Here is an 18,804-nt window from a genome sequence, read left to right as displayed (position 1 = left end):
CAGAACTGAAACTCACCCTCAACAACCTCCTTAGACTCCAGATCAAAGGTGCAGCCACGGATACTCGCAGGGCCTCCAGCTGTGCCTCTATTTTCATTGGTTACATGGAGCAATCCAAGTTGCAAACCTATACAGATAATTCTCCCCAACCCTTTTCCTGTTACATTCATGATGCACCTTGCTCCTATGATGAGCTCATCGATTTTATTAATTCTGTCACCCTGCCCTTAAATGCATTTGGTCCAGCCCTGATACTTCTCTCCCCTTTCTCGGACTGTATCTCCATCTCAGAGACAAATTACTGACTTCCTTTACAAACCTACTGACTGCCACAATCACCTGGGCGACATCTCTTCCCACCTAGTCTCTTGTATGGATGCTATTTCTATCTCCCAGTACTTCTGTCTTTGAGACATCTGTTCCTGTGATGAGGCTTACCATTCCAGGACATCTGAGATTATGTGCTTCTGCAATAAACATGGTTTCTCCTCCACTGCTACCAATGCAGTCCTCACCCGCATCTGCACATCCCTCACATCTGCCATTGCCCCATTCCCTCCAACAACGTAACTGGAAAAGTGTTCTCCTCCCCCTCATGTACAAAACCATCAGCCTCTGCATCCCGCAAATTATTTTCTGCAATTTCCACCACCTCCACTGGGGACCCACCAACAGACAGATCTTCCAAACTTCTCTCTGCTCTCCACAGGGATCAGTCTCTCTGCGACTCTCTTGTCTCTTCTCACTAATCCCCCTGCCAGGCATTTATCCCCAAGACTGCACTGTGGTTCACCTGCACCTCCTCCCTCACCACTATGCATGTCCCTAAACATCCCTTCCAAATAAGGCAAGACTACCTGTGGAATCTGTGGGGTTAATTTGCTGCATCTAGTGGTCTCGTTGTCACCTCCGCTACAGCAGACGCAGACAGGAGGATCATTTCACTCCACCTACAACAACAACTGGGATCTCCCAAAGGCCTGCCACATGAATTCCACTTTCCATTCTGCCAGGTTAAGGCCATACACAAAATAGAGGAACAGTGTATTGTAGATTGTGGAGGGTCATGTAACCTCTCTGTCTAGAATCTGGTGGAAATGTGAATTGCAGAGGGGCATTTGACCTTTCTATCTGGAACCTGATCAGTAGTCATTTCACCTGCCAATCAAGATCAACCCTTGCCCACAGGTCAATGCACAATTGGACATTAGCCCCTTTAACTGGCTCATCAATATCTGGGCCGGTCTCTCAAGCTAATGATACTATAAAGCCCACCACGTGTAAGCTATCTTCCTCTTTCTCTCTTGGAATGGACCCAAGGCTGGAGAATCATTGATAAGGCATTCTCAGTCAAAGCGTTGGGAGCTGTAGTATTGTATATCTAGTGCCCCTTATTTAGTTAGATAAGAGCTGTGCCTGGCAGGGATATCAAGGGGTGGCGGGCATTGTATGTGGTAACTTGATTGTAAAGCTTTCTAACCGTGAGTGGTTGCAAATGTATCGTTTGATCCAGGGAGTGTGTGTCTTTTACCCCTGTTGTGACTCCCCTACACTGTTCAATCAGCTGTGTTCAGGCTCGTTACCCTTGGGACCCATCAAATCAGTTTCACACATACAACAAACCCTTTATTCTGTCTTGCCAGACTCCATCCAGACATTACCATAACTTCTCCAATTTCCAATTATCACCCCCCTTTTTTTTCTCAACCTCTCACTTGCTTCCCCTCATCTCTCTGCCCCATTCCTCCTTTTATTTTCCTTTTCTTTCCCCTCCCCCACTGACTCCACCTGCCCGTCACCCATACCTCCCTCCAGCTCCCCACCCCCTGTAGGAGGGCACCTTCCTTAGCCTCTTCCTCCCAGCACCCCCTAGCCTCTTACATTTTTTCCCACTTCTCTCTCCCACCTGCCAGCTCATGTTCCTCCCTGTCCCCCTCTACCCTTTTATCCTGGCTTCTGCCTGTTTCTTACTATTCCTGAAGAAGGGGTTTCGGCTGAAATTTTGACTATCTTTTGCTACCCATGAATACTGCCTGACCCAGCTATTTGCATGCTGCTCTTTCCACAGGTACTGTCTGATATTCTGAGTGTTCCCAGCATTTTATGTTTTTATTTTACTTGCATTGACATTGGAGGAGTTTGGCTTGAGCATTACTGAATTTAGCAAATTTTTCTGATGGCCCCTTTGTCCGTGGTTACAGGCATGCACAGAGAGATTGTGCCTGCAGGCTACTATTGCCATACCTCAAATGCCACGTTGAAATAGATAACGAGCTGCTAGCTTTGGTCATTTTGTGCCCAAATAATCTGCAGAAAGATGCCCACAACCCCATGTCCAACAGTATAGTACATATGTGGAAAGGAAAAATGGTGAACCAAGGTGAGGCAATGGAGCCATGTGCTAAGGTAGGTCTGAGGAATCAGAATTTATTGTCATGAACAATAAATAAAATGAAATTGAGTGCAATACACTTTGCCCTCGACCTCAGCATCTGCAGACTTCCTTGTTTAACTGTGTCGAAATGTGTTTGGCCTCTTTATGTTGATGGAACCTCCTGATCAGCACATCTTGGGAAGCCCAAACCAGAAGTGCACCCTGCTCCTCCAGTCACAGCCCTGTATCAATCCTCCTCTTCCTCCCCTTCAGCGTGATTTGTGCCTCCATACTAGCAGGAATGGCCATTCACAATGGAGTCCAGGCTGGTGTCCATTGACAATTGGACAATGTGCACATAGTCAGCATTCCAGAGTCATGTGGGCTGTCATATGGCTTTGTTGTATCAACTACTGAGCCTCACTACTTCAGCTAGTCCCTGAACTCATCAGGCATGGCTTGAGTGGGTGTTAGCTATCTCCAAGCAGCCACCTGGTAACCAGGCTTCAATGTTCTAATAAATCAGAATGGCAGAATGCCTCAGGGCAATGGCAGCTGTTGGAGATCTGCTACGCACACCTGCATCAATATCTTGTCTGCGTTGCACAGCAGCTGCATGTTTATGCAGCATAAATCCTTGTGGGCTAAGAACATTCCTGAGGAATGTTAATCGGGAGCCTAGAATGTTCTGATTCACCAGGTCAGGGGCAAAATTGATGTTGTTACTCACCGTGGTAAGCATGGAAATTTTGACCTATCTTGCACATCTGTGAGAGTGCCAACTGTGAAATCCTGACTCCAGCTGATGATCCCAAAGTATGGAGGCTATAGGCAGTTTTATGGTGGTAAAGAGTTCCCATCAGGTGCAATAGGGTACAATTCTCCCACCCTAATGCTCCAGAGCAAGTGCTATTCACACACAATGAGAACATGAGAAATTGGAGTAGGAGTCGGCCTTCTGACCCCACGAGATGATGGTTGACCTGACCACAGACTCAGCTCCACCCGAGTCCCCATAACCTTTATTTTGCCTGCTTTGCAAAAAATCTATCCATCTGCATTTTAAATACATTCAATGAGGCAGCCTCCACTGCTTCCCATGCCAAAAAATACCTTAGATTCACCACTCTCTCTCGCTCTCTCTGGGTAAAGTAGTTCCTCCTCATCTCCATCTTAAACCGACTCCCCTACCCCACTCGATTCATGAAGCCCCATCCCTTCAGTCTAGTAATGAAGAGAAAGCGTATTAACATAGGTTTGCTATTATCTGATTCCACCTGCATTGAATTCGCCCATCGTTATTGAATGAAGATCTACCGGGACCAATGCCTGAAGAGGGCTCACAAAATCAGTGAACCGGTGCGGACTCGAAAGGCCAACATGGCCTGTTTCTGCTCCGTAAATGGTTATATGGTTATATAACTGAATGAGAGTTCATTGTAATGCACATATATATGTGCAGATGCAGTAAGTCTTGCTGCAGCTTGCCAGGTGCATAAAACAAACTAACAGTAACTGTTAGTTATAAGATGCCATGAAAGAGATGATAAATACAAAAAAAGAGAAAAAGAAAATGCGGCAATAGTGCATTCAGGTCTTTGGTGTCTTGTCGAGGTGTTATGGCTCAGGTGACATGGGGAGATTGAAGAGAGCACCATAACTCTTGGACAAAACCTGTTCTTGAATATAGAAGTGCCAGACAACAGGCTTCTGTTTGATGGTAGCAGCAAATAGAGAACATGGCCAAGGTGCTGGAGGTGTTTAAAGAAGTTAGCAGGCCTACTTTAGGCAGAGCTTTACATAGATGTCTTTGATGGATGAGAGTTTGTGGTGGCAGAGTCTTCCAGGAACTCCTCCTTCTCACTTTTCCCATCTCCGATGCAATGCCATGCATTTGAAGAGCCCTCTCCTGTGTTTGTGAGGCTCTCTTCTGGATCCCAAACCTCAGGAGTATAAGCAGCACCATGTTGACTTGACTGCAGAGAGGCAGAGGTTTGCACTCTCAAGCAGCAGTTGATAAACCACATGATAAAGTCTCCAAATTTGTCCAGAATGCCTTGCAATTTATTTCCAAAGTTTTCCCTGACCACATTCACAGTAAAGCAAACCTTCCATTGAGTCAAAGGGAGTCTGTACTTCTTGTTGATTGTTTTCTCTGTCAGCTCCTTGACTTGACCTCATGTTTCACTGGTAGTTTCCAGAGAGCTCGGGGATCAAACCCCTCTGCACTGACCTGCAGTCAGTACGGAGCAATATTAACTAGAGCAACATAAACATCTGTTAATAATACTTCTGTCATTGAGAAATTATTACATTGAAATAGAATCTTGTCAGTCCTAAGCTTCTGCTCATGGACAAAAACACTCAGGTTGGTCATAAAAGGCAGCACTGGTTTCAGACACCCTCTCACTTTCAGTGCATTTAACCCTCCAGCCTCTCCCAAGCGCTGGTCCCTCTAAGCAAAGTGCGTGTGCGCGCGCACAAACAGTTTGCCACCCAGCCCACGAAGAGTCTTAATGTGCGCACAAAAGGTTTGTTCCCTCAAATAATGTAGTTCAAAGTTTAGAATAAAATCTTAACTAAATACGTTGTAATCGTACGTATTAAATCATAGCAATGGTTTTATTAGCCATGTGGTATAGGGTGTGCCAAAATGATCTTGAAACAATTTACTTTTGTCACAGGAAAAATATTTGCACAAGTTTTTGTGCACACTGACAACTAAAAATTAGAGGGAACATTGCTCCCAAGCCCATTCATCCATTCCAAAGGGTTAAAATTCCCTTAAAACTCTTGTTCAATGTCACTGACGATTCCTTATTTTCCATTAGAATTTTTCCTAACTCTGCCTCCCAAGGGTACGTGGATAGGTACTTGGATAAGAAAGATTTAGAGTGATTCTGGCCTACAGGCTTGGTGGGCCTGTTTCCATGCTGTAGAACTCAAGAAAAATCTCAAGTGACTCATATTTACTTTCAATGCTCACTTTCTTTTTTTAGAAATGTAATAGATATGATGTCAGTTAATTCTAATATTCTATTTCCCTCTTCTTTTTTTTAAAACCAACTTTTGACTAATTCCTCATCTGTTTCTCCAAATCTCATCAACAACATGATAGGGTTTTTTTTGTCATCCAAATCCTCTAACTCCTAATGCTAAAGGGTCATGGTCGCTGTTCAAGAATACATATCACTTCTTTTTTTCATGGACACAGGGATTGGTAATAAATGCCCACATCTCATGAATGAAAGAAAGAGTTTGAATCCCAATCACCAGCTTGAATTGAGGTGAGAATGCTGCTCAGGTGATTAATCAGGAAATCTGAGAGAAAAGGAACTGGAGAACATTTAACTCGTGTAATTTTGAATGAATTACTGGCATATAAGTGGAGCTGCCTCACACTGCAATGACCGGGGTTCAATCCTAATGTCTGGCACTGGCTCTGTGGGGTTTTGCATTCTCCCTTCCCCTAATGGAACATCTTTAGGTGATTCTGCTTCCTCTCACATCACAACAAAAATACGTGGAGATACAAAGGAGACTGCAGATGCTGGGAGAATTCAACGCCAAGCAGGATCAGTAGGAGGAGAAAAAGAATGATCAATGTTTTGGATTGGAACCCTTCAGCAAGACTAAACATATAGAGGGGTGATAGCCAGCTTGGAAGGGGTCGGTAAGTGATCGGAGAACCAGGGAGGGAAAAGGATGACAGACAAATGTGGAGATGGGGGCAGATGATTGGCAAGTACCAGACACAAGAGCAAGAGTAAAAAGGGGGTCAGGTGGAGGATGATGAGTCATACAGAGGAGACAACCGTAGAGGGGAGATCAGTGGAGCTGAAATCTGATGTGGAGAAAGTGACGAAGGCAATTTGGACCAGGTGAGGTGGGAAGGGTGAAATATGAGTGGATAGGGGCCTGGATATGTGGGAAGTGGGGAGGGATGGGGGTAGAAGAAGGGGGAAGAAAAAAAGTGGCTCAGAATAAGATAGAGAGGACACTGAACCTGGAAAATTCTGTGTTCATGCATTAGGCTGTGGATTGCCCAGGTGGAACATGAGGTGTTGTTCCTCTAGTTTACATTGAGCCTTGCTCTGGTATTGGAGAAGCCCAAGAATGGACAGGTCAGTGTGGGGATGGGAAGGGACCCTGGGAGCTTGGGATGGCTATTGAGGATAAAGGACAGATGGTGGTTCTGTCCTTTGCTGCTGTAATGACAACACTGGCCACTAGTGCAGATCTGTGGAGAGCGGGGAGCAGAGGTCCAGCTGCCCAGTGCAACTGTCGTCAGCTCCATACAGGCTTTCAACAGCCTGTAAATAGAGGTGATGGTGGTTTGATTTAAAATTGTGCAACCGTGGGGTCTGCACCCAAGATGGCGGCACTTATGATCAGCAGCAGAAAATGAGGAGATCACCCCCCACCCCCGTTTGAGAAGGAGAAGCAGAAGAGATGACCCATGGGATGGTAACCATGGTAGCAGGCCATTGAGGGGCTCTGAGGCTGAAGGACACACAGGAAGCGGACTGTTGGCGACTCGAGGCAAGGAACCCATGCAGGCTGTGGGCAGTGGCAACTGTGGTTGAGGTAGTCACACCGACCGGTCTGCGGACTGCTGGAGACTGGCTCAAGGCTGACTGAAGGGATACCAGGTATTGGAACTGGAATCTGAGAGGGTGCCGACGGCACTGGTTGGGATTGGTCTCTGTGCGGCTGCAGGGCAAATCCATGGACACACAATGACACTGAGGGGATTCCCTTTTGCTTCTCTTTTTCTGACTGTAGGAAGCACTTCAGGCAATTTTTGCAGATGGCAAATCTGTCTGCCTTACGGCAGACAAAAACGAATTTCTTGTAATGTTACACTGTCTTTATTACATTACAATAAATTGAATCATTAATCTTAAAAAAATTGCATTTAAGGGTCCCTGCTTTAGCGCAGTATTATTCTGGCCACATCATAGTTAACAACTGGACTTTGGTTTATACTCAGAATCAGAATTTATTGTCATGAACAAGTGAGGAAATTTGTTGTTTTGCAGCAGTATCACAGTGTAAACATTCATATAAACCACCTCACAACAATCAATAAAAATACTGCAGGAAAAGCCAAAGTAAGGCAATGTCTTTGGTTCATTGATCATTCAGGAAATGTTAGTTGACACAACCATTCAAGATTTATAATCTGCTGCAATCTTCATAAGAGTTTACAGCACAGAAAACAGGCCTTTCTATTCTGTGCCAACTTATTATTCTGCCTATTTCCACTGACCTGCGCCTATTCCACATCCCTCCATACCTGTCTTTTCCACGAACCTGTCCAAATTTTTGTTACATGTTAAAATTGAGCCCGCACTCGTCACTTCAGCTGGAAGCTCACTCCGCACTCCCACCATGCTCACTGTGAAGATATTCACCTCAATGTTCCCCCTAAATGTCTCCCGTTACACCCTTAACCCATATCCTCTGGTTTGTATCTCATCTAACCTGGAGGTTAGGTGAGGTACCATTTAATGTTGGCAAGTTTATAGCAGTGAATTTCATTGTCTCTTTAATAGTGGCATCTATGTGTTGGTATAACCCATGAAGCAGCATGAATGCACAATTTAGTTGCCCATTTGTGCATATGAGGTTTTGTTGATTTTTATTCAATTACTAAAGCAATATGAACCAGGGCTACAAAGCACAAACCATAACCAACCACTAAAACCAATGTTTCCTGTCAAAAGATGAACAGCAAAAGTACAAATTAGTTACATCTGCAAATAGCATCAAGTTTACCATGAAAATTATGTTGACATCTGGAGCTGATTTACACACATCAAAAAGATATAATCCAGGTTTAAAAACCATCACATATTTTTCCTGAATCTATTCCTAAAATAATTCTAAAGTTGTGGATCTGGTAGGAAACTATCAAGAAAACTATACTGATAGAAAGAGTACAGACTTATCTGACAGGCTAATACCACTATTGTAATAACTACTGTTGGTTTTTACGATGCCCTCCTGTGGCATTTGCAAAATGCCCACTGCAAGCAAGAGCATCAGCTTTCCACCTTGCTTTTCAACATCTGTTTCTGATTCTTCTCCTTGTGGTTTTACCTAACAGTCACAGGCCTGCTCTCCTGCAATGAAATCTGAAGACCAAATTATCTGTTTTTGGTCCTACAGTGCCAGATTCATCTCAGTGCCAAGTTGCCCTTTGTGAACTAAGCTACAACAGATGCCAGTAAAAATTAAATTCACTAACCCTGAGCTTGCAGTCATAATCTCTTTCTTGTAGACCAAGTCTTTGGGTAACGTAAGGTGCTCAAGGTTTTGTGTCAGAGCCAATGAGTTGAGCTATTAGATCAGATTGATTGCAGTAAATCAGATTAATTTGTACTTTTGAATATATTTTTGGGATATTGGGGGATGGAATTTGACATTGTAAAAAGTTATACGAAAAGTTGATTAGGAATGAATTTGCATACGTAAATGAAAGTCAACTCAGGCTTTGCAATATTTCATTCCCAGATATTTGATATCAAATGTATAATCTAGTTTCATCTTTATCAGCTTGCATGTCTGATGATAATGGAAACTAATATCTTAAAGATGTTTTGAAGAAGATGCTGAGACACTCACACAGATCATAATCCTGTTTGCGTGACTGCTAAGCATTACCTGCCCTTCAAACTATGGAATGATACCACACTCTAAGAAGGGAGGGAGAGCAGCCAGAGGTCATATTGGTACCAATGATATGGGTAGGAATGCAGATGTGAGGCTGCAGAATTTGAGGGAACTAGTTAGCAAGTTAAAAAAGACTTTCAGGACAGTAATCTTAGGATTACTATATGTGCCATGTGTTAAAATGAGGCAAAAAAAATTTAGGAAGATAGTGTCATTTAATGCATGGCTAAGGAGCTGGTTCAGTGAGAAGGTCCAGATATATGACTCTCTTCCAGGGAAGGTTGGATCTTTACAAGAGGGACAAGTTAAACCTGAACTGAAGGGGAGCCAATATCCTCATGGGGAGGTTGCTAAGGCTATTTGGAAGGGTTTACACAAGAATGGCAGATGGAATGGGGCTAAGAGCAACAGAGCAGTTAGGAGATAAGGGCCTGGCAGGTGCTAAGGCAAGCAAGTCTGAAAGGAAGGGCAGGAAAGAACAAATGAATGGTCACTGCAAGATTTAGGCCTGATGTGTGTTTACTTTAAGGCAAGGAGGATTGTGGGTAAGGCAGATGGGTAACCTAGATTGATACTTGGAATTGTGATGTTGTGGCCAGTACAGAGATTTGGCTCTATGTGGAACAGGATTGGCTGCTCAATGTTCCTGGGTGTCATTGTTTTAGACAGGATAGAGAAAGAGGTAAAAGAGAAGGGCAGATGATTAGGAGAGTGTCACAGCTGCACTCTGAGGGGATTAATGGGGGTCTCATCTGCTGGAGATGGAGATTAGAAATGAGAAAGGAGCAATCACTCTGGAAGAGCTATAATATAGATTTCCCTACAGCCACTGGGAGGCATAGGAATAGATCTGTAGAGAGGTTATGGAATGTGGCAAAAGCAACAGAGTTATTATAGAGAATATTTTAATTTCCCCAATATTGACTGGAGGATTTGAGAGCTATAATTTGTTAAATGCATTTAGGTATATTTCTTGAAGCACCATGTTAAATATTAGTGTACATACTCACACCAAAGTCTTTATTCCAATATCATAGCGTAAAATATATCACTCAGTTAGTTTTGACGTCTTCATCCTACAGGTCAACAGATGACTTTTCTGCATTTTATTGCATCAGCGGTGTGCCTACCAGGGCACCCGTCAATGCCTTCCCGAGAAGAAAACAGAAAAGCAAAGCCCATTTAAAGTTGTTGAATTTTATCAGGACAACTTTACTGATGTTGCTTATAATGTTCTTTATCGTTTTCCACATTTTTATGATTTGGGTCATCTGCAAACTTTGAAGTTATGCCATCATGTCTTTAATATATATCAAAGCATTCCACCTGATCCACTCTACCAACAATATGTGAAGGATGTCATAGAAGAGGCAATATCAACTCTCAACTAAACCACTTGAAATAAACCATTTTGTTGTTGTCTGAGGCATCTGATTATGTGCAACGAAAGTGGATACATATTAACTGCACAAATTCAGAGAGGGTGAAGAGTTCTTTTATTTGGTAGTTACAATCAATTACTGAAATAAAAGAAGATTCTTTCACATCCTCTGGATTCCCAGAAGTGTCTGAAGCCATTAATTACCTTTGAGGTGTGGTTAGTGCTGCACAGAGGCAAACGCAGCAACCAAACAATTGCCTCAAATAGCAGTCGCTATATTGACTGGCTCTAACTCTCCAAATATCAATGGCTGGCAATTAGACACAGCAAAGACCCACAAAAATAGAGACAAATCACGAAATTTTTGTGGTGCTGGTTAAAGAATATGGACTGGAGTCTGCACCAGACTGAGCAGTGCTGCAGGATCTTCGACTTCTCTCTGAAAATACACAGAGGGTATTGCTTTAGGACAGCCAACAGAAGTAATGCCCTTCCTCAGCACTACAAGGGCTTGCAAATTCTTTTTAAGTGAAAATCAGGAAAAAAAGATGATTCGTTTTACTCTGAACCAAACAATATGCCCCCTGAATTTCTGAACAATGTTTTTTATTTTTTCATGATCCATAAAAGAGTGATTATTGCCACTGTTCCAATGTGTTGCGATGGGATGGAGATAGAGGATTAGGCACAATAATTTCTTCTGCAATTAGTCTCCTCTAATAGACAGCTTGCAGTGCGAACAGACTGCTTGAAGTTAATCACCGCTGTTCTCCAGTAAATGTATTGCAGACAACGCATGATGTTTTTCTTTTTTTCTGACTGAAAACTGGCAAAAGGCCTAAATTTTCCTAAAGGGTAACATGGTGGTGATTTAAACTCTCCCGGCGGTGGTAATTATGTGATATTTGCAGCTCTGCGAGGGGCCTGAACTACAATGGAATTCGTGAATGAGCCTGTGGGTGTCTTCATCTGAATTATTGACTCTGATGAGGCAGGAGGTGCAGTAACAGCAGGCTCAGGATTCGAGTTAAATCCTACCAGCGTAATCAAATGCCAGGAAAAAAAGTAGAGCTCAAATTAAACAAAATGTTCTCTTTCCAACAGTCTTCTTCAATAAATGCTGTGGACAAATGGTATCGGCCTCAACTCAAACTGATCCCAGCTGAATGAAATTCCTGCAAAATCATTTTTTTTCTTATTTCTTGAATGAAAAGATAGACCATTCAGCCCAAAAAAGTCTAAGTTTTAAATGGTTAAGATGAACAGGAATCCGTTCACATAAGTGGCTAAAGCAATAAATTTGTTTGGCAGGATTCCATGGAATCAATTGAATTCAAAGTCAAGGTTTTTGGTCTTATATTCAGAATCAATTTGGCCCAGAGCATTTTGGAATGGAATTGCCACTCTTCAAGAATTTATACTTCTAAATGAAGTTTCCGAGTGTTCAACCCAATAAAACTCAGTCATGTCACATATACCCCTGTGCATGTCCAGAGGTCATTCAATTACCTGTTTTCTAAATGACTGTGTTGATATGTGGCAAAAACTGATAAGTGTCCCATAACTTCCCCAAGAACAACAACCAGTGCATTTCCTTTAACCTGTTAAACTCCCAAGATACTTCACTAAAATATTCATAGATTCACAGTTATGTAGCATGCAAACCGACGCTTCAGCCCACCTCATCCATGCTGATTGAGCTCCTTTCCAAGTTAAACCTGTTTTATTGTGTTTGGTCCAAAAGCTTCTTAACATTTCCTGTTCACATACCTGTCTAAATGATTTCTAAACGTTATAGTTATACCCATCTCTATCACCTCTTTCACCTCACCCATCCCTCTCTATGTGCAAAACTTGTTCCACAGATCCTCTTTGCATCTCTCACTTTACACTTTTATTTTTATATGCCATTACCCAGAGGAAAAAACCTATAACTATCTCTCTATGGCCCTCAGGCACTTAATAAGCCCTTATTAGGTCATACCTCAGTGTCCTTTGCTCCAGGGAAAACAGCCCAAGCCTATCCAATCTCTTTATTATGAAGCTCTCCAGAACAGGCAACAAAATTCTAAATCTACACCCTCTCTAACTTAATAGTATTCTTTCCATAACCTTGTGACAAGGTTATGTGCACACAATGATCTAACTGGAGGCCAGCAACCTGTCGCACTCACCCCTCTAACCTCAGGCACACCAACATCTCTGATATTGCCACAGATATCAGAGCTGCCATTCAGAGAGTGACCACAGAAAGCAACTATCTCAGACAGAGGCCCAGACATGCACAAAACAGTTGGTGGAAGTATTCACAGACCTTGTCAACCTCTCCCTGCGACAGGCTAAAGTACCCACCTGCTTCAACAAGGCCACCATCAGCCCAAGAAGAATATAATGACAGGGCTAAGTGACTATCAGTCAGTGGCTCTGACATCAACCATTATGAAGTGGTTTGAAAGGATGCTCATGGCTCACATTAATTCAAGGTTCAACCTTCAAGGTTCCTTTTTATTGTCAAGTAATAATCCAAAAAAAATGTCATAGACACGGTATACTTCCTCTTGTACCTGTCATAAAGGCAAAGAGTCACCATTACCATTACCCCAATAATAAGAGAAAGTGAAGCAAAAGTGTGTCCTTTCAGTGACATGGAGTGGCCATGAACCTTCCTCTAGCACTCCCGATCTCCAGATCCAAACAGCTGATGCATTCAGGGATCATTCAGCACCTGAGACTCTACAGGAACTCTTCTTGCCCTCGGCACCCTCTCGAATCCTGTTTCTGAAATCTGGTTTCCAAGAACCCATCTCTAGCAGCCCACATCCTGTGTAAGTTCTTTGACCACAAGTATCCAACAGCATTCAGACTTTGTGCATCCTTCAGCCTCTGAGCCACTTGATGGTTGGCTGCCATGGTCACCATCCTGTATGCTTATCCTTCTTGATGGGGTGTCCCCCCACTTTTCTGATGCCTTGTGACAGTGTGCAACCCCTTGTGGTTCACTTCCAGGATAGGCGCCACCATCTTGGGCACAACCTTCGTGGTTGCAGGATGTTAAAAAAAGAGCACAATTAGCTGTCTAACAGGCTGTTTAAAACCTGTATGGAGCCATAAGCATCATAACCAGGCAGTAGGACACTGCAGAGCAGCACTATATCTCTGCTCCCTGCTCCTCCAGGTCCAAACCAGGGGCAGCACTGGCATTGCAGCAGCTCCAGCAGTATCACCTTTCATTTTGTTAGCCAGCCTGGACTACTCCAATTCACCCACTGCTGTTACAGCTTCAACCAGACACCATCTCTCTGGCCTGGAACATCTGGACATCAAGGACACCCATTTCAGACTATTATTCGTTGACTTTAGCTCTACATTGACACAGTAGTGTCAAATAAGCTCATTCCCAAATCTTGGACTCAGAATCCCTTTTTGAGATTAGAACCATGAATTTCTATCTCACAGGTTGCAATCAGTCAGGATTGGTGACAATCATCCTCAACATCAGGGCTCTGCAAGACTGCATATTCAGTTCCCTCCTTTACTCCTTTTACAATCAAGACTGTGTGGCAAAACACCACTCCAACCCCATCTATACATTTGCAGACAAGATCTCTAACAATGACAAGTCGGAGCGCAGATGGGGGATAGAGGAACCAAAGGTTTGCTGCAAGGACAGCCATCTCTCTCTCCAAATCTGCAAGACCAAGGAGCAGGTTATGGCCTCGTCTGCATCAACACTGCTGAGGTGGAGATAATAGGAAGCATCAAGCTCCGAGATAAGACTTGGTTGTAAGGTCCACTCAGTCTAACTATTTACTCACACTCACCTTATGTCCTCATCATTGAATATAATGGACCATCAAGATAAACACCAGGGGCTGCTGAACATCAAAGCATAGCTCCTCTCAGAACAGAGAAGATGGGAAAGAAAATAATAAAGTAGACCTTGATAAATGTGGTCAATATATGTGTCACTGAGAAATAAATGATTGGTAATCTTGCCTTCTGAAGGTTTATACTGTATTCAGAAACAGATAAAGTAATAGAAGAAACTCAAGAAATACACAATTGTTTTCTTTTAATCTTTCTGATGAATTCCCCATTGTACGACCTTTTGAGGGAACTATGAGATCACCTAAGTAATTCCAATTATGCTGCTTAAGCTGGGCTAATGAAAGATTCATACTTTATATGGATAGTTCTAACCGATGTGACTTTTTATACATAAAAGTGCTGCATTAGAAATGAATTAATGTAGCAGATTTGTCAACAGAAGAACCTTTCTCAATCAGACTTATCATATCTTATTCATTACTGACTATATCACTGGAGTTCTATTTTGGTAATGAACACAGATTATCAGACATCCCTAGAAGGCACTTCGATGTAGTCAAACATGGAAACATGCAGACGCTGTGATTGCAGTAAAAACACACCATAAATCCTGGAGGGACTCAGCTGGTCTCGCAGTGTCGGACTCCTCCTCCTCCTCCTATTCTTCCACCTTTCTCTCTCAGTCTTTATTGAGATGCCTGCATCCTTTTTCTCATTCCTTGAAGAAGGGCTCAGGCCCAAAACATCGGTAATCTATCTTTACCTCTGATGGATGCTGTGAGACGAGCTGAGTTCAAGTGTTTTTACTGTGATGTAGCTGCACAGGTAGTGGTCTCCAGAGGGAACATCAACTCTGTAACCATTCTTCATGTTGCTCCCCTATTCAACATAGTGAGCATCACAGCTGAACACAAAATCTAACAACTTGATCCCCTGGCATTTGTACTTTCCAACAGAAGGCACCGCATTGCAATGAGTAGTAAGGACCCTGGCCAATTTCTCTCTCCTCAGCAGGGGTACTACCAACTGTAATATTTATACTGGTGTCCTGCCTACGATCATTAAATCCAAGATCCTATCTGCAAATTTCTTGGTCTCTGTGACTAGATTCCACCCATATGGCACTTACAAACTCTGCTGCAAACGTAACTGCTTGAAACAGGTGTTTAATCGGTCTTTTTTTCACTCATAATCTTTTGTATTGATTTCCCAGGAGCATTTTTGGCTTAAATTTGTACTGATTCTCCCCTAGAGTGGTAGGCTGGTTCTAGATGATGCTCTGGCAAATGTTTATGTGCCAGAAAAGAAGGATTGAAAAGAATATAATGATGACTTGTTTACTCCATCTAAAATACATTATCACAGAGCTGAGATGGACTGCATTAGTCATGCATCTTGCATAAAATGCATGTATTATGTATAAAAAAACCCCAGTTGGACCAACACAACGTTTGCCTTATTGGAGTCATCACCTGCAATCTGCCTGTTGTCTGCTTTTCTCGTTCCCAACCACCATGACATCACAGAAAAGCATAAAAACACGAAGGAAATCTCTGGCAGAAATTCCTCTCTAACTGTGCCCAAGGATGCATCAAACCTGTCGACTATCCCCATAAGGATCCTGTCATTTTTCAAAAATGCTTTTATAAAGAACTGCTTTTAGAATGCACGGTAGTTGCTCTCTAATAGAAATAAAAGCATCTGCACAACTCACCTCAGCTCTCTATTTACTGGAAAAATCCCAAAATAAGAAAGAAATCTCTACAAAGTTTGGGTATTCACCCTCAGATGTGGGAAGAAGACTATTACAAGCTAAATTATACCCCCTTGCTCAAAAAAACTGGAGGAGGACCTAAACAGATGAATGACCCTTCCCATCATGTTGGTGGGCAGGAACAATTGTATCAAGATGAATGGGCAATTTCAAGCACAATTTTTTGCGAATGAATCTGAAGCTTTGGAATTTACCAATTCATTGCCTAATAATAAGCAGAATGGAAGACAATGTTATTCATCTCAACAATGGAAGGGAACCAAGAAAAATCAAAGGGAGGGAGGGATTCCAGCAGGAAGTCAGCCAACTGAGGTTCAAGTTGAAATTGATGATGATCAAGTCAATAGAGATCTTGAAGAAGCTTATCATACTTGACTGACTGATTAAAATTAAATTCTGTCTGGGGAAGCGCGTTCTGTTTTTCTGCTTTCCTCTTCTGAGGCCTTGTGCCACTAGTGGTGAGAGCCACTTCTTGTAATTAAGGGAGTTATTGCTGACCTAATCAGTGCTTTTAGAAACATAGAAACATAGAAGATAGGAGCAGGAGTAGGTCATTCGACCCTTCGAGCCTGCTCCGCCATTCAACGAGATCATGGCTGATCTTAAAGTTCAGTACCCCGTCCCCGCTTTCTCTCTGTAACCTTTAATACCCTTATACTGAAGAAATAGGTCTAATTCCCTCTTAAATATATTTAATGAACCTGCCTCTACTGCCCTCTGTGGCAATGAATTCCACAGATTCACCACCCTCTGGGTAAAGAAATTCCTCCTCATCTCGGTCCTAAATGGTTTGCCTATTATCCTCAAACCATGGCCCCGGGTTCTGGATTTTCCCATCATTGGAAACATCCCATCTGCATCCATTCTGTCCAGTCCTGCCAGAATTTTATATGTCTCTATGATATCCCCTCTCAATCTTCTAAACTCCAGCGAGTACAATCCCAATTTGCGCAATCTTTCCTCATAAGTCATTCCTGCCATTCCAGGTATCAGCCTGGTGAATCGCCTCTGCACTCCCTCCATTGCAAGAACATCCTTCCTTAGATAAGGTGACCAAAACTGCACACAATACTCCAGGTGTGGTCTCACCAAGGCACTGTACAGCTGCAGTAAGGTATCCTTGTTCCTATACTCAAACCCTCTTGATATGAAGGCCATATGCCTTTTTAACCGCCTGCTGTACCTGCATGCTCCTCTTCAGAGACTGATGTACAAGTACCGTTAGGTCTCTCTGCACTTTTTAACTGCCTGCTGTACCTGCATGCTCCTCTTCAGAGACTGATGTACAAGTACCCCTAGGTCTCTCTGCACTTCCCCATCTCTTAATCTATTGCCATTCAAATAGTAATCTGCCCTCCGGTTTGTATTACCAAAGTGGATAACCTCACATTTATCCACATTGTAGTGCATTTGCCATGTATCTGCCCAGTCCCTCAATTTATCCAAATCACACTGGAGCTTCCTGACCCCCTCTTCCGTGCACACAACCCCTCCTAGCTTAGTGTCATCTGCAAATTTGGAGATATTACATCCAATCCTCTCATCCAGATCATTAATGTAAATTGTTACCAGCTGGGGTCCAGGTACAGATCCCTGTGGCACCCCACTGGTCACCGCCTGCCACTCAGAAAACAAGCCATTTATCCCAACTCTCTGTCTTCTACCTGCCAGCCAGTTCTCAATCCATATCAATATTTTGCCCCCAATCCCATGAGCCTTGATTTTGGAAGCCAGTCGTTTATGCGGGACCTTATCGAAGGCCTTTTGGAAGTCCAGGTACACCACATCCACTGGCTCTCCCCCATCTATTTTACCTGTCACCATCTCAAAGAATTCCAATAGATTTGTCAAGCACGATTTACCTTTTGTAAATCCATGTTGACTCCGTCCGATCCCTTCTCTGCTAGTCATATGCTCCGCTATTACATCCTTGATACTGGATTCCATTATTTTGCCCACTACTGATGTAAGGCTCACCGGCCGATAATTCCCCGCTTTTTTTCTACCCCCCCCCCCCCTTTTTAAATAGTGGGGTAACATTAGCTACCCTCCAATCCATGGGTACTGATCCTGAGTCTATCGAGTTCTGGAAAATAATTCTTAAAGCATCTGCTATCTGAATGGCCACTTCCTTGAGTACCCTAGGATATAGATTATCAGGCCCTTGGGATTTATCTGCCTTCAATCCCATCAATTTCCCCAAGACCATGTCCTTAGAGATACTGATTTCTTTTAGTTCCTCCCTTGCATTAGTCTCTATGTTTCCCAACATCCTTGGGAGGTTATTTGTTTCCTCTCTTGTAAAAACAGAACTAAAGTAAGAATTTAATTGGTCTGCCATTTCCTTATTCCCCATTATATATTCCCCTGATTCCGACTGCAAAGGACCTACTCTGGATTTCACCAATCTTTTCCTCTTGACATATTTATAAAAGCTTTTGCAGTCAGTTTTTATATTTGCCGCAAGCTTACTTTCATAATTTATTTTTGCTCTCTTGATTAATCCCTTTGTCCTCCTTTGCTGCATCTTGAACTGCTCCCAGTCTTCGGTTGTGGTACTTTTTTTGGCCAATTGATATGCTCTCTCTTTGGACCCAATGCTGTCTCTAATTTCCCTTGTTATCCACGGTTGAGTCACCTTTTTTGGTTTATTTTTATGCCAAACTGGTATAAACGATTTTTGCAATTTCTCCATTAGATCTGTGAATGCTTTCCATTGTCTATCCACAGTCAACTCCCCCAAAAACACCACCCAATCAATCTTACTCA

At 42.8% G+C, this 18,804-nt stretch overlaps 1 long non-coding RNA gene across 1 annotated transcript; it reads left to right on the top strand.

Annotated features, from left to right (window-relative positions):
- The first annotated feature begins 12,798 nt into the window (after positions 1-12,798).
- LOC138753557 (uncharacterized) lies at positions 12,799-14,433 on the top strand. Its single transcript, XR_011351252.1, has 2 exons — positions 12,799-13,258; positions 13,890-14,433. It is a non-coding gene; the product is annotated as an uncharacterized lncRNA (long non-coding RNA).
- Positions 14,434-18,804: the final 4,371 nt, after the last annotated feature.

Source organism: Narcine bancroftii, chromosome 1 (genome assembly GCF_036971445.1).
Source record: "Narcine bancroftii isolate sNarBan1 chromosome 1, sNarBan1.hap1, whole genome shotgun sequence".
Taxonomy (NCBI): domain Eukaryota; kingdom Metazoa; phylum Chordata; class Chondrichthyes; order Torpediniformes; family Narcinidae; genus Narcine; species Narcine bancroftii.
This window is presented reverse-complemented; position numbering and strand designations above follow the sequence as displayed.